The 15,300-nt window shown below is 43.4% G+C and overlaps 1 long non-coding RNA gene across 1 annotated transcript in view; it reads left to right on the top strand.

Moving 5' to 3' along the window:
• The first annotated feature begins 14,429 nt into the window (after positions 1-14,429).
• Positions 14,430-15,300, top strand: part of LOC112393676 (uncharacterized) — a 1,904-nt gene continuing 1,033 nt past the window's right edge. The window contains exon 1 of the long non-coding RNA XR_003001980.1: positions 14,430-15,048. This is a non-coding gene — a long non-coding RNA (uncharacterized LOC112393676). The remainder of the gene's footprint in view (positions 15,049-15,300) is intronic.

Raw genomic sequence — 15,300 nt, 5'->3', positions numbered from 1 at the left:
CAAGTTGCTACTCCCTGACTGGGGCATGGCTCCCACTCACAGGCAGACACAGAGACCACAACTCATCCTCAGTAACTTCTTCAAGTACTTTCATTTGAAACATCCCAAAGAGTCTTCTGTTCATCTCTCCACGTCTAGAGCAGAAATCTTATCAATGTAGTTTTCTAACACCGATGTTCCTAATTTATAGGAATCTGCCCAGTCGGTACTTCCCCAAAAGGTATTAGAACAGCATTAGAGGCTGTTCCCTCCACACCCAGCAAGATCTGGCGGCCCCACGTCAAAGGCAGCCCTGAAGCGTCTCTCCACCGTGGAGGCCAATGCTTTTAGGCATCGTACCACCCCTTCCCAATACGCTCCTGGGTTATGGAGTCAAAGGGATTTGATTCAAATTCCAAATCTCACAAAGCCCTGAGACATCAGGCAGGTCATTAAAACACTCCGAGCCTCGGTTTACTCATCCTCAAAGTGGGGCTGATGGTAAATAGCTATCTTATGGTTGCCATGGTATTTACGAGGGATGATGCATATCAAATCTTTGCACAGAGGACTAGTAGTGTTTATCAAGGGAGGCACTATCCCCTTCCGAGCAAAGCAGAGTTAAAAACAAGTCAGCTCCTTCTGTCCCCAAATACTTCTAGAAACGAATCAGTTGCAATCAACAGTCTTCTCTCCTAGAAGTGAGGGCTGTCCCTCCTTCCCTCTCACTCTTTCCAAGAGGCCTGAAAACAACAGGGATAAAGAATGTAGGCTAAGGACACGAAGGCACCATAGTGTCCACTGCAGCACCAAGGAACAGAACTAGGATGATGGGTTTCATAAAACATCACCCACTCCCACACCAATGATTTGCAGCTTGATCAAACTGCTACTGCGAGCCTCGTGGCCCCTAGCTTAGTTCAGAAATGGCAGAAGGACCCTAGAGAAAATGAGGACTCTTTTCATCATTACCGTTTTTATTACATTTCTGTGCCTTGCACACAGTGCTCTGAGAAAACCTACAAGAGCTTGGGGCTGTTAATGGGACACCAGCTCTGCCATGGGGTTGGGGGTGGCCACTTAGAACTTTACTTTTAGAAGAATCCCACACTCTGCTCCTGAAGCCTGCCTGGACTTGATGAGCCATTTAGAAGAAAAATTTAAAGATGGAAAGTGAAAGATTCAAGGAAAGAAGGGAGTAGGGCAAGAACAGACTAGAAGGGCATAAAAATGAAAAGGCAGCTATAGAGCCAAATACATTCAGCCTTGCCTCCAGCACCCACTGCCCGAAGACAGGAGCTGCTTCGTGCTGGGCTCAAGGGTAGGGAAGCTCCCAACTCGGCACAGGTTCACCAGAGCCCATCCTGAAGACTGGAAAGGAAAAGAAAACAGAGGGGGGATCCCAGCCCCTAGGTCCTGAAGACCATTGTCACTAGAAGAAAGACAGGCAGGAGAGAGAGAGAAAAGTCTGGGTGGGTGCCGTTACCAAACCAGGTCCACGAGGGCACGTGAAAAACCCCAAGGGCTCTGCTCATCCAGACATGGGAGCTCTGTCTTCTAAATCCCCTTCTGGGGTCACTAAGAGAACTGGGCAAAATCGGGACCAGGAGCTCAGGGCCCTCTCTTTTCTAGGGCTCACCACTGGCAAGGAAAGCCCTGCCTCACTTTGCAGAAAGGAAGGCAGCCTCTTCAGCAAAATGGGCTTTTTTTGGCAGCACCACAGGGCTTGTGGGATCTTAGTTCCCCAACCAGGGATCGAATCAGAGCCCTCAGCAATGAGAGGGCGGAGTCCTAACCACTGGACCGCCAGAGAACTCCCAGGATGGGTTTTTGAAATAGAACAAACTGGGGGAATTTGAATTCATGAGTGAATGCGGTTCGTGTAAGAAGCAAATGGTAGTTCTACATATCTGTATTTTTACTCCTTTCATTGGGAAACTAAAGAGTAAACAACTCCCATCTCCAAAAGAAAGTTTCTTCTAAATCCTAAAATATGTTTAGTCAAGGTTAAGCCATATGTAAGAGTAACTGACATTTCCCAGATGTCCCGCAACCAAATACTGACTCTGCATTACTAATCCCAGGACTTTCTTATTTGCCGCCCTGTTTATACGCATTCAAAGCCAAAGACATGAAGTTAGCAGAATATTCATTTTTTAATTGTTATGTAAAAGTCTCAGACTGACCTGTAAAATGTTTGGAATCACAGAAGGTGTAATTCACTCTGAAATACATGTTTACAAGATGCAAGAAGGTTGTTTGGATTTATTTCAAAAGTATTTAAGAAAAAAAACATACGTTACTCCCTTACACAAAGAATACCAGAGTGTGTGGTAGTTAATTCGGGGGGAAAAAGAAGTGCATGTAATCATGTAGATTTTTGAAGTAAAAGTTAATCTGCAGGAAGCAGGAAGTTAAGACGTGTAATTAACCCCAAGTTACACAATATAAAGAATGGACGGCAAAGACTAAGGAAGGAGCTAGAATGAGCTAGCACAGAAGTATGTGCAGAAATGACACACAGCTGAAATATCTCTTCTTTAGCTCTTTTCCTCCTTTAACCATCACAGACAGACGCTCTGGTCGTGGGTCAGAATGTGCCCGAAGACAGTGTTATTCAAAGTACGGTCTATGGACCCAGTACTCATTGCCAAACCGATAACGTTCCACACGCCCAAGATAAGTTCCAGCTTTGCGAGTGCGAAATAGCAGCTGTCATAGAGATCTGTAACTGAAGGAACATTCCAAGCAGGTGATCGTTTTTCTAGCAATTCATTTTTACTGGGTTTTCTCAATGTATCGGTCCACCATGGATTGGAAATGGAAGGAGAAGAAACCGGTCTTTCACCAGAGGCAGTCTGCAGAGCACTGCTAAAAACCTAAAACCTAAAATTGTAGATGGTAAGCTCTCAACATCGAGTTAAGAAAATACAAGAAATTTTCCATTGTTCAGTTTTGACCTTTGATTTATGTTTCCCCGATGCAGAAGGCTGCCGGGCTGGTGCAGAAAATGATGAGAGAAGCAAGACGTGATGGCTACTTTAGCTGAAGACGCTGATTCCCCTCAACCCCACCCCTGGTTTTAAGCTGTTGATCTAGTCCACGTAAGGCAAAACCCCACATAATCTTTCTGTTTGTTTGTATGTAAAAAAGGATTCTGAATATAACAGTCTACTCCAGAGGAAAAGGAATTAAGAGTTTTAATGCTTAAGCACAGCCAAATATTTATACATCATTAAACGCAAGATACATGAACGGCTAGATGGGTGCATCTCTCTCCCATGCCTTACTGTAAAGGAATGTGTTACAATACCTGGACCGCTTTACATTCTCGACCTCTTCTTTATTTTTTGTTTTACTCTCTGTAGTTATAGCAATACGATTTTTATCTTCTAAAAATATTTGAGGCTTCCTCTGCCTAGATATCTTTTTCCCCTAGCAATCGGTTTATGAGGAGGTGTGGGCATAAAAGATGTCCCTGTCATAACATTAAGCACATCAAAAAAACCCAAAATATACATTCACATTTGTACACAAGCACAAGTGTAAACACACATCTACAACCCACTCCTGAAGTCCCAGCAGCACGATCTTCCCTGACTCACTGTCTCATCACTGAGAAGAAAAACAGTATGCCTGGGGACCACACGAGACTACACTCCCATTATTTACCAACAGCGAGTGTTTACTGAAATAAAACCTTTCAGCTATTGCCTTGGTGACAGTAAGTCAAGTTCAAGTTCAATATGTAAATGCTAATCGCACTAAATGTGCAGGCACCGGTTGGCTGAAGAAGACAGGGGCTCTGAGACTGGGTGAGCCGGGGAGAAGTAGATGGGGAGGTGAAAACAAGTCGACAGGGACCCAATCTGAGAAATCCTGTCAGTAAACACTCAGGTCTCACTGGCATGATCTTATGAACAGCTTTAATATTCAGCCGCTCCCACAGACGCGGGGGTCATCTACGGGGAAGGTAAGAAACAGACTCCACGCCCTACACCACTGAGGATGTGAACGGTGCAGACCTGCCCCGAGATCTTCATAAACAGGCCCCTTTTCCCATCAAAGGCCTTTGCGGAATGGAGCTGGAGTTACTTATCCTGCTTTCTTTTTCTATGAGGTTTACTTTCCCGATGTTAAACCCTGTCAACTTTACTGCCCAGAAACCTGTCTTGAGAATAGGACTTTCTGCTTTGAAGACTCCTTTTAAGAAATGTGAAAGGGCAGTAAACATAAAATAGGATCCACGGCCCCACCAATGACAACAAAAACCGGGCCCAAGCTAATCAGTCTCGTCCATAAAACACAGGCTCTATCTCTCTCTCTCACACACACAGTAGCAGCCCAATAAGATCTGTTGAGTGAATGTAAGCAAGAGTAGGAAGCAGCTGAAGAGAAAGAATTCCTGCTGTGTTTTCCCCTTGTGCCTCCTTCCCAGTCAAAAGGGTTCAAGAAAAGAATGTTTTATGGCACACTGCTGTTCACCACTAGCAGTGCAAGTTTATTCTGCCCGGGGGGCCCAAGTGGGATGAGTTTGGTCATCTCCATATGTTCTCAAAGTGAAATTCTTCCCTTTCTTCCCTTTCATTTTGCAGGCCTGGTCTAATTTAAAACAAGCTATACAGAGACACAACACACTACATGGTAAAGCAGCGATGCTCACTCTGAGAGGAGAGTCAGGCCTGCAGGATGGAACGGCCGCAACAGAATGTGAGCAAGGGTTTCTTTCCATTGGTATCTCACGGCCTCCCTCCTTACCTGTAGCCTCTTGGGCCTCACATAGGGCTCTGCCCACAGTCAGTGCCGTTACCATGGCCAAAAGCCTGCATCCATGGAAGACCACCAGAGTCCTCTGCACGTGACATCTAACGTCACAAGCCAAGTCCATCTCAGTGACGGATGTCGGGAGGTGAAGGTTCAAATGAGGCAGTGACTGAAGCACCCACCGGGCTTTCCCCAGATCAGAACTAAAACCACTTAGGGAGTTTTTCAAAAGCAACTGAACTGGGGACTTCTCAAAGCTGCTACAAATATACCCTGAAGTTGGAGACCAGAGTGAGACTCTTGGGCCCCACTGGGACTCAGCTCGTACCAACAGCCCTAAAATCAAAAGGAACCAGAAAAGGTTCTGTTTACAAGTCAGCTGTGCTCCTGAGGCTCCGTCCAGCAGGAAATCTCCGAAAACAGGTGAGGCCAGCCAACAACTCCAGTAAAAGGGGTATGTCGTTATTATTACTTTTTTAATAACAGTCCTCTGCCACGTGCATATAGCGCTTAACAGTCTACTCTGCATTCTTTCTACGATCAGTTTCATTTCGTATTCACAACAAATCTAGCAGGGAGAAGGGTAGAAATGATTAGTCCCATCTTATGGAAAAGGAAACTAAGGCTCAGGATGGCCAAGTGATTTTCCCAAACAATCTGGGTAGTGAGTAAAAAACTGAAAAAAACCCTCAGGTCTCAGCTCTTTCCCCTGCCTCACGGCTCACCTTCAGAAAAAGGCCTTGCCTTTTTAGAAGCAGTAAAGGATTTCTCTTATTCTTCCCCATATTGCCCGTTCTCCTTAGGTATGGGAAGAAAATACCTCCTACATTTATCCATACAGCTGATACTCAGCAAATCATGTCTGAATCAATGGATACTCCCACCCCATCCCATTTCAATATACCTTCATCCTTCCTGCCCTGGGCCAGATTTGGAATATCTGTGTGCTGCATATGGAATCCTAATAGTCAGAAGAAAAAGAAGAAATCCAGACGAATATGCTCCTTGTTTGCACATAAAGGTCATCTGGGGTCCTCAGGCCTGACACTAAGACTTCCCTGAATCGTGTTCTCTTTCTCATATGCAGATCCATCTGGAAAAGTTATGCCACTAGGTCGCCATCCACCTCTTTGGAAACTCCAGTTATTCTTTAGTTTTACCAGAAGGTTCCCCTAAGTCTTCCCTGTTTTAACTAAGCCAAATGATGTATTGTTCATGGCAGGATTTGGGGGTTTGCTTGTGTTTTAAAATCATCTAGCCAGTCCCCGTCTGTCCCAAGCTGTTAACAGGCACTTGGTCCCCTCCAGACCCAATTTCTCTCCCACACACGGGCTCCTGCAGCCTTCAGAGGAGTCAACTGGCAAAAGGAAGACTCTAGGTTTTTTAAAAAACCAACCTGCTGACAGTGGACCTCAGCCCTAGGAATACCAGGTGCTGCCAGCAGAGAATGGCCAAACCCATCTCCTCATTTCTGCAGATATGTCGCCAACACTCAGCAATCAGTAAGAATGGATGAATGAATGAATGAATGAATGACTACCATTATCCTGTAATATGCACTTAAGAGAAACTTTTCCAAACTCTTAGCGAAAATATAAATGACTGGACAAGCTAAGGATCAATGATCACTCAGATATTTAGCCGTTAGCGGCATACACAACTTTAAAGCTCTGTTTATTTGTCTTGTTACAATCATTTCAATGTTGTACTTGTTTACAGAACTTCTCTCAACTATTTTTGATGATTTGCTGTCATATGAGCAACGTGATATGCGTGTATACGCCAGTAAAGTGCGTAAAGTTGGCACTCTCTCGTTCTAAAGATCAGACTCCTCAAAGACAACTGAAATATTGTTGATCTCATTACACACTGTTACTGGTACATCAGCCATTTTGCAGTTTATTTCTTCCTAAATCCTCCAGCTTCCTGTATCTGAGTGTTTATGTCTCAGATTTCCCCCATCACCTCATTTCCCGTCACTTTATTCCTGAGATTCTGCTTTTCACTTCAAGTTACTATGACCTCAAACCAGCATTTATTTCCTGACCTCCAAAATGAAAAAGACTCATAAAGAAGAAAAAAGAGGAACTTTTTTAGCAACAAATTTTGGACCCCATAAACAAGCCTTATTTTTCCAGAGAGAGAGAATCCTTTAATCTACTTTGTGGACTAAATCATGCCTTGAACACATGAGGTTCAAGGTTTTATCAAAAATGGGGAAAATACAAAGGTCTAATATTTAAAATGCTAAGATTTTTTTCCCCTACAATTAACCACCTAGTCCAATAGTAACCTTAGAAAATATTATTTTTAAAAGGACAGTTCACACAGTTTGCTGTGTGTGATTGCTACCGTTTCTGGGGCTGCAGTGGCTGAGTGATAATTTGCAAATGCTCCCTTTTTAAGGGAGCATTTCCAATATATGCATCTGAGGATCTGCTCCCAGGACCACAACCAAGCTGTTAGCAGGATGTGAACAAGTTCACCAAATCGAGGATTTGTTTACATTCCAGCCATAGTATAGAGAAGCTGAAAGATCTAACTAGCTGCTGTCTAACCTGTTCTTGTCTTTGCTTATTTCTTCCCAAGCTCTTAACAAACAGGTAATAGGTAGTAGTTAAACATTTGGGACCAGCTCTTCATCTTGCTTTGCAGATCACAGGGCTGGTCCCAGCAGAGCATCCAGTAACTTCAAAGGACACCCCTAGTTTGGATCAGTTTCACAGGGGACAGAGCCCGGGCCCAAGGGTGCCCTCCTAAAACTCAGGACCATTACTTCATTCCCCGCCCCTGGTTACCTGAGCCACTTGTACTCCCCAATCATAAGCCAAAAGGGCTCCCTACTCAGCCCTATTTGACTCTCTCTGGAAAAGGAAAGCAGAAGATGGGTCTCTGCCCTGGTCCCTCCCACTTCTTAATGACTCCTACTCTCTGTGCCCAGACACAAGCTACTTAGAAAAGTCGTGTTTTTAGAGCTACTTGGTCAAAGCACGCGACACACTGTATGGAACTGGGAATTCTGAAAATACTTCCGATTTCTTTTCTTATCTCTCACCCAAGAGCATGCTTAGCCAACATGTACCTTGTAGTTTTAATTTACAGGACAGTTTCAAAATGAAAAATGAGGCACCCAAGTTGTTTAGGAACACGCAAAATCCTACCTGTTGGGTAGAGCTACCTTCATTTAGAGTCACATTTTCCCAGAAACTCTAGCTCCAGGTGTGCTGAAAACCATCATTTAAAATTATTTTACACCTGTGTCCATTTGTCCTACAGGCAGTTTCTTAGGCCTCTAATATTTTTGTCAATATTTATGCTTTCTCCTTTAACTACTACGGGTCTAAATTTACTTTACTAAAGGAAATTCTGGCCCTAACTAAACTCATATAAACTTTCCATTTCACCAGGATGCTTTCTCTTTTGGGATTCAGCATGTCTTTTCTGAATCTAAGTAACAGCTCTTAAAGGCCAGCCATGAATGTTTATTTTCCAATATAAGAGCATCTTTCTATACATACATAAAACATTAAAAGCTTCATGGAGGTGTCCAAAGTCGCTCTAAGTTGGGACTAGCTGATGTTCACAGAGGGTTCTAATGTCCCCATGTGGGCTCTGCCTCATAAGTGTGGCCCTAAGACCTTCCCCTCAGTATCCACTGCAACTTTTCTTTCTTTAATTCCACTTTGGTAAACATACATTTTTAGACTCAAAACTCTCACCAGTTCATCTCTAGTATCCATTTCTTTTATCTTCTTTTGTCTCACAATAGAGTTAAACAATATACTATTTAATTGTCAAGATGCTTCAAGTGATTTTACCTGTTTTATTTCAATGGTCTTCTACATCAGTGTGAGACAGAGAAGATCAGGAAGTTTAAAATATCAAAAATTATGTGACTAGCTCCAGATCATTCAGGTATGACAGAATCATAGCTGAAGTACCAGCTTTCAGACTCTCACTGATAGGGTTAATTTGTCATACTACTCTGTCTGGAGAATATACAGTAAATATAAATGGAACTTGAACCACTTAAAAAGGGGAAGGAGGAGAGAGAGAGAGAAAAGAAGGGGGGAGGAGACAAAGTAATGAACAGTAAACTACTTCACTAGAAATTTTCTTCCTGTTTTTTGACTATGCCCCCATTTGACTCAGGAAAAAAATGAAAACACAAAACGGACTCTTCTACCAATCCCTTCCCCGTATTACAAACTTCCATTTTTTTGTGTGACTAGATTCCTTTAGCAAGCATGTTCTCTGCTACTCAGCAGAGGGTCCATCTACCTTGTACATCTCGTCACTGAATATTATTTTAGATACTCAGGCCTGTCATAGCATCCCATCCTAAGCCAAATAAAATATCCAAATAAAATAAAATATTAAGCAATATTTGCCTCGACATTCTGTTATTTGGAGATTTGTACCGTTCTTAGTTCTTCACGGTTGTAAATAATGCTGCCACAAGAAACTCCATCTTTACAAGTATTTGGGGTTTTCTAGAAGGCTATGAAAAGTCACATTTTAGCTCTTTTTTACTTAAAGCAAGATTTTTCTCTGCATATATCGTATTCATTTACAGAAGTATCAACAAAGTGTAAGCGAAGATGGTTTCCCACATTTTGATCAACCCTGGGTTTAAAACTTCTATTTACTTTTTCAGTCTTCTAGGCATGCAACTTCATCCTCAAGTTGTCTTAACATGTGTTCCTTTAACTCCTAACTAAGGTGTGCCCTTTTCAGAGTGATAATTTACAGTCTGTATTCCACCCTATGTAAAAACTGTCTTCTTCACTACTCACACTGCCTGTTTTTAAGCAATGAATCATGCCATCAGTAGGAAAAGGGGTCAAAAATCATTGTCTGATCATAACTAACTATGCCATCAACTCTTGAGGACAAAAACCACAATTCTTAAGGAATTATATTAAGGAAAATGGGAAATATTTAGCCTTCTAGAAATGAGTAACAGTCAATCATAAATACTTATTAACAGGTTGCCCCATATGCAAAATAATTCCCATAAAATTTTGTTGGCACAAAATTGACCTAGGAACAAAGGGAGAAAGCCTTTTCCCTTCCCTGGCTTACTATTCTCCACCATCCACTTACCACCCACCCCCTTCTCCCAGACACCCTAATTTGTCCATCACATCAGGACGGCCCCTCCAGTCACCCAGGGCACAATCTCATAATCTTCTTTGAATGCTCCCTCTTTCAACCAGTTCTTCTACCTCCAAAACACCTTTTCCTTTCCAATCCCACTGCCCCAATGGGTTGGCTTTCCTCACTTCTGTTCAGACCGATGCATTTCCCTGCAAGCTTGCTTCCCAGCTTCTAGTCTCTGGCTCTCCATCCATCCCATGAGCTGCTACCAGATAAATCTCCTATAGCACAGACCTGACCTGTCCGTCCCTGGCACAAAATTCTGGGGGGCTTTATGCATCACTAAAACACATCGCAGCTGGTTCCCAACCAAGAAACCACATTTCCAATAGCACTCTATTTGTATCTCTCTTTGGCATTTGTAAGCTTCTTGAGGAAAGGGAGTTTGCATTATCACCTTTACTTCTTCATAGTGCTTAGCAAGATTTTGAGTGTATTCAAAAGAACTAATTTGAATTAGAGTTTCTCGTGTACCCAGTTCTTAGTACCGATTCAAATGTAAGCTTCTTAAAAAACAGTGTCTTAATTATATCTCCCGTGGTTCAGTTCTTCTATGTAGTAGAATTTCCACAAGTAATTGTTTAACAAATGAATTAAGGAACTGATAGCTCTTAATTCCAACCTGGATCCGCTAGCTGCATGCTCCAGAAAAAGCCACCTAGAAACATATTGGTATTAAAAGGTCAACTGAGAGGAAGATAGCAATATTCAGGACACTCCTATAAATTAGAACATGCTGTAAACATCAAATAAATAATAGGCCTTCAGGCTAAGCTCTATTACCAAATCATAATTAACATACTGATGTGCCACAGAAAGAAATGTGTTACTAAGAGACTAATCCATATACTTTCTAAAGAAATTACAACCCTTCGAAATCTACTTCTTCCAAAATTATCATAAATAAGGCTTAGTTTGCCTGATCAGATCTTGACCAAAAATAAGAAGAAGAATGGATCTCCCCCCTGACATCAGCTACCCATTTTTCTTAATCCCAGCATGATTTAGCAGATGCTGCCTGGACTAATTGTAGGAAATTCCAAATTCATGCTCTTTCTTTAATTAGCTTCATGACCTTGGGCAAGTCACTTCACCCTAGGGGTCTGTTACTTCACCTGGGAAATAAGAGGGTTTGGCGCTGATCTTTAAGCTTGCATCCAGCTCTAAAATTCAATTCAATGATTTGTGAGTTAAAAATAAGCTTTTCGCTGATACCCACAACAGCATGAATGAATCTCAAATGCATTATGCTAAGTGAAGAAAGACTCAAAAGGCTACATACTCTATGATTACCTTCACATGACACTCTGGAAAAGGCAAAACTAGGAGTAGAGAACAGATCAGTGGCTGCTAGGGATTAAAGGTGGTGGGGGGGAGGGTTTGACTACAAAAGGGTAGCATGAAGAAATTTTCTTTGGAGGTATAGCAATGGAATTGTCCTGTGTCTTAATCGTGGTGGTTATGTTGTCAAAATTCACAGAACAGTACACCGAAACGAGTGAATTTTGCTGTACGTGAATAACATGATCCAAGGTATTAAAAAACATATTTCTCCATATCCAATGCAATTTTCGACAACATAATGGACAGTTTCCCCCAAGAATAACATTGACCTTCTATATTTGCTGACACCATTTTGTTCCAAGACTGATGAACCAAGTTTGTATCCAAGTAATTTGCTGCTTGTTTTTGTGGTGCTATTGTTGTTTTTAACCTTTAGACAAACAGTCTACGGAATCCTTTCTGTGAAGCTAATTTTCCAGTGTGGCACACCTAACAATGAAAAAGTAAAATGAACCCAAGAGGGAATGATTCTTGGGCTGCCCAGCTCCCCCCCCACCATGTTCACGGAATGTTAGAATGTTATCACTCTTGTGATTCATACCGAAGATATGAGGGACAGAACATGAATAATAACAGCAACACAGCAGTAACCACAGCAGCTAACATTTAATTAGCACTTACTATGTTCCAGGCACTGTTGTAAGTGCTCACATACAGCCTTACTGAGTGCTACAGGAACTCATCTACTTTTCAGAACAATCCTAAAATGGGTTATGCTATCCTCATTTGACAGTCGAGAAACTGAGAGATTAAACAATTTCTCAAGGTCAAATGGCTAGCAGGTGGCTGAGTCAGAAAGCAAATCTAGACAGTCTAATTCTTACCGCAACGCTAAGATCCTGTGTAGGAAAGTTTATTTAAAGGAGCAATCTGTTCATCTTCTTGGACGGTCTTATTCATTAGCTACTACTAATGTGATTCCACAAATTCTCATCCAGGCTTTCTTCAGAAATTGAACAGAAAGCCTTTACTAATTACACAAGCCAGTATATCTACGTCTGCCTGGTGAGCTCACGAAGAAGTGGGCATAGCAAAAAACCAGCTGTATCTTCCTAGTCTGCACTCAGGGCCTGCAACAAATCTGGCCTCAGCTGAGAGGCAAGCTTTTCTCGAGGCCTCCCAAGACTAGGCAAGAGAAGGACTGTGCTTCTACTTGCCACTAGGAAGGGTCTACTTTTTCCTGTAATCATTTTGCTGATTTTTGTAGGTTTGGGCCTCCAGGTAGAAACACGTCCCAAAGCAGACAAGTGCCTGTTCCTGAAATAACCAGTTCTCTGCACAAGGCAAAAGAAGCTTTCAACCAGAAGGGAATGGCTGGTAAAACCTAGGCTAGGCTGAAGGAAATCAACCCACCCAAAGTGAGTCCATTAGACAGTACTTGTGAGGTATTTAGACCCTGAGAACTCTGTTTGAATGCAGAAAGGCAGATTACACAGAGAAAGGCTTCTCAACTAGTTCCTGCGTTTGTTTAGTCTGCTTACCTCTAGTCCAAGCTAATCTTCTTAATGGTTGTTTATGACCAGAACAGGGTTGAAATGGCCTTTCAAAGAAAGCAGGGCAGGCCTAGCCCAGCCTACACTAGTTTGCAACTTCCTCTTTCCCCACTCCTTCTGCAGGACCCCAGACTTCTCCTTATTATGGATCTCCACTCCAAGTAAAACAACACATCATGGTTTTTGTTTGTTTTTTTCCTTTTTGGCTGCACCACACAGCATGTGGGACCTTAGTTCCCCAACAAGGGATCGAACCCACAAACCACCCATTGGGAGCACAGAGTCTTAACCACTGGACCACCAGGGAAGTCCCAACAGACCATGGTTTTATTTATGTCTTATCCTTCTCTTCAAACCATACTATAAGCTCCCCAAAGGGCAGGGACCTTCTTTGCTGTCCATTGCTATATCTAGCTAATTGATCACTTTTGCAGTAAAACTTAAACAAAACAAACAAACAAATCAGAGGGTTAATGGACTTCTTGGAGGGAAAGAAAGCAACCTGAACTGATTTTAAGGCCCTGCTTTTCCCTGATGTAGACACCAGAATCTTGTGACGGAGAGTTAAACCTGTCCCTCCCGTAAGGGAGCTTTTAACAAAATCTTCCCACTAAACCAACTACCGGTTTACACGAATCCAGGGCAAAAATTTTCTCCTCTACTCCCCCTCCTCAAAGCAGAATCAGAGGAGAAACCGGGTGAGGCAACGTTAACCGGGACGCCCTCCTCCAATTAATGTGTTATTGCTCCTTTAAAACCGAGAACAAACGGCCGGCAGCTCGTGATCCCGGAGGCTGCAGTGCGGTAATTGTCACTTAGCCACTTAACTCCCCGCCGCACTGCTCGCTCTCTCGTCCTGGTTTCTCTCTCAGCCAATTACTGCCGTCATTTGCGTTTCAATGTGTGCCGTCAGGGGCCCGGCCCAGGCGACGACCACGGAACAGGAAACCAGGGCCCGGACGTTGGCTGCCAGGCGCTGCTTTGTGGGAGCTGCAGGGGTATTCAGGAGAGGCCCACAGAACCGCTCCAGGGGGACCACAGGCCACCCCGCCACACCCCGGTTTTGTTCTGAGCCTGGTCTACACTGAGGCCGCCAGAAGGAAGGATGTCTGACCCTTAAGAGCCCCAAGTTGATAATAATGATGGTGATATTAACCATCACTAGAATTTTAGCTGCTGAGCGTGACAGCAGACCAGAGACAAGCAGGGGAAGTAGGAGGGACGACTGCAACATATTATTGTGAAATCAAGGCAGGCACAGTAGCCAAACGTGAAGACAGCAAGATCTTAATTCAGTTCTCACCGCTCTTTTTGCACTCAGATTTCCACACAGGGGGGTTATGCATCTGTAATTTGACCCTAAAGTGTAGGGAACGTGAATCTTCTCAGGCAACCCTGAACTGAAATATCTAAAAATTCTATTTGTAGCCTGCTGTCATCTTACAGGTTTGTGGTAGATATGTTAATACTTTGTCCAAAAAAAATTGATTAAAAAAAAATTCCTTAAAGGCATAACCAGATGTGAATTTTTATAATTAAATAGGGGGGGGGAGGCTTTGCTAGATGATGTGTCCAGATTTTCAATTTCTAAAAAAAACGTCCTTTCTGGTTGTTCAGTAGGTCCTAACCACGAAAGTGAAGGCTAGTCTTTTCAAATATTTTATTTACTCTGCCTTCCTGGATCAAATCTATACCACTGTTCGCTGCATTAAGGCTTTTATCCCAGAAGGTTTAAACCTCCCGCTTGCAGAGAAAGCATCTTACTTGAAATGTATTAGCCTAGCTTGAGACATCCTTTGGAATACACTTGGTCTACCTGGGATATAAAAGCACGGGTTTTAAACCCTGACTACGGGAAGCAAAGGGGAAAGGATGAGAGGCTGAGGAACAGCCCGAGTCTTTTATAACCGGCTCCTGCCCGATGCACAACGGTTAGCAGCCACTAGGAAGGAGGCATGTGCCAGTGCGGAGGGCAGAATACCGGCTAGCTGGGTGGTAAGCGATCTCTGCGTTGTCAGCATCTTCCTTTTCCCAGCTGAAGAGCAGTGAGGTTGTCCTGCTCACCCTGCATTTAGCAGCAAGCTCCCTCTTAACAGTCCATCCTCTGAAGCCCCAGCAAGCGCGGGAGGAGGGCCGGCAGCTGAGGCTGGAAGAGACCTGTTCTAGCTGGATCCAGGGGGCCCAGTCTCTGGGTCTAAAATAAGACTCTTAACTTCTCTGCCAATGAGGTTCGCCGGGCCTGATGACGTAACAGGCGCTGGCCGTTCTATTTGCAGGCTAGGTCCGTGTACACCAGGATTTCATCCAGGTAAGGAGGAATTGGGGAGGGGAAGGGGGCGAGGCTCGAGAGGATGAACCTGTCCTCCTGCTGTGTGTACAGCGAGGGGCTGAAAGGCCTGGTGAGCTGCCGAAGTAATTGTATACCTCATCTTGGGCTGTGCAAAGACGAGCTGGCCAGGCTCTAGCGAATCGCCATCCTCAGGCTACATGCTCCCAACTGAATAACAGAGAAGGGAATCTGTTCAGTGCCCAACAAAGAAAAACTACAAGTCATATAAAG

Source organism: Neophocaena asiaeorientalis, unplaced genomic scaffold, assembly GCF_003031525.2.
Source record: "Neophocaena asiaeorientalis asiaeorientalis breed wild unplaced genomic scaffold, Neophocaena_asiaeorientalis_V1.1 scaffold7, whole genome shotgun sequence".
NCBI lineage: Eukaryota > Metazoa > Chordata > Mammalia > Artiodactyla > Phocoenidae > Neophocaena > Neophocaena asiaeorientalis.
The sequence above is the reverse complement of the archived record's forward strand: the minus strand, read 5'-3'. Positions and strand labels throughout refer to the sequence as shown.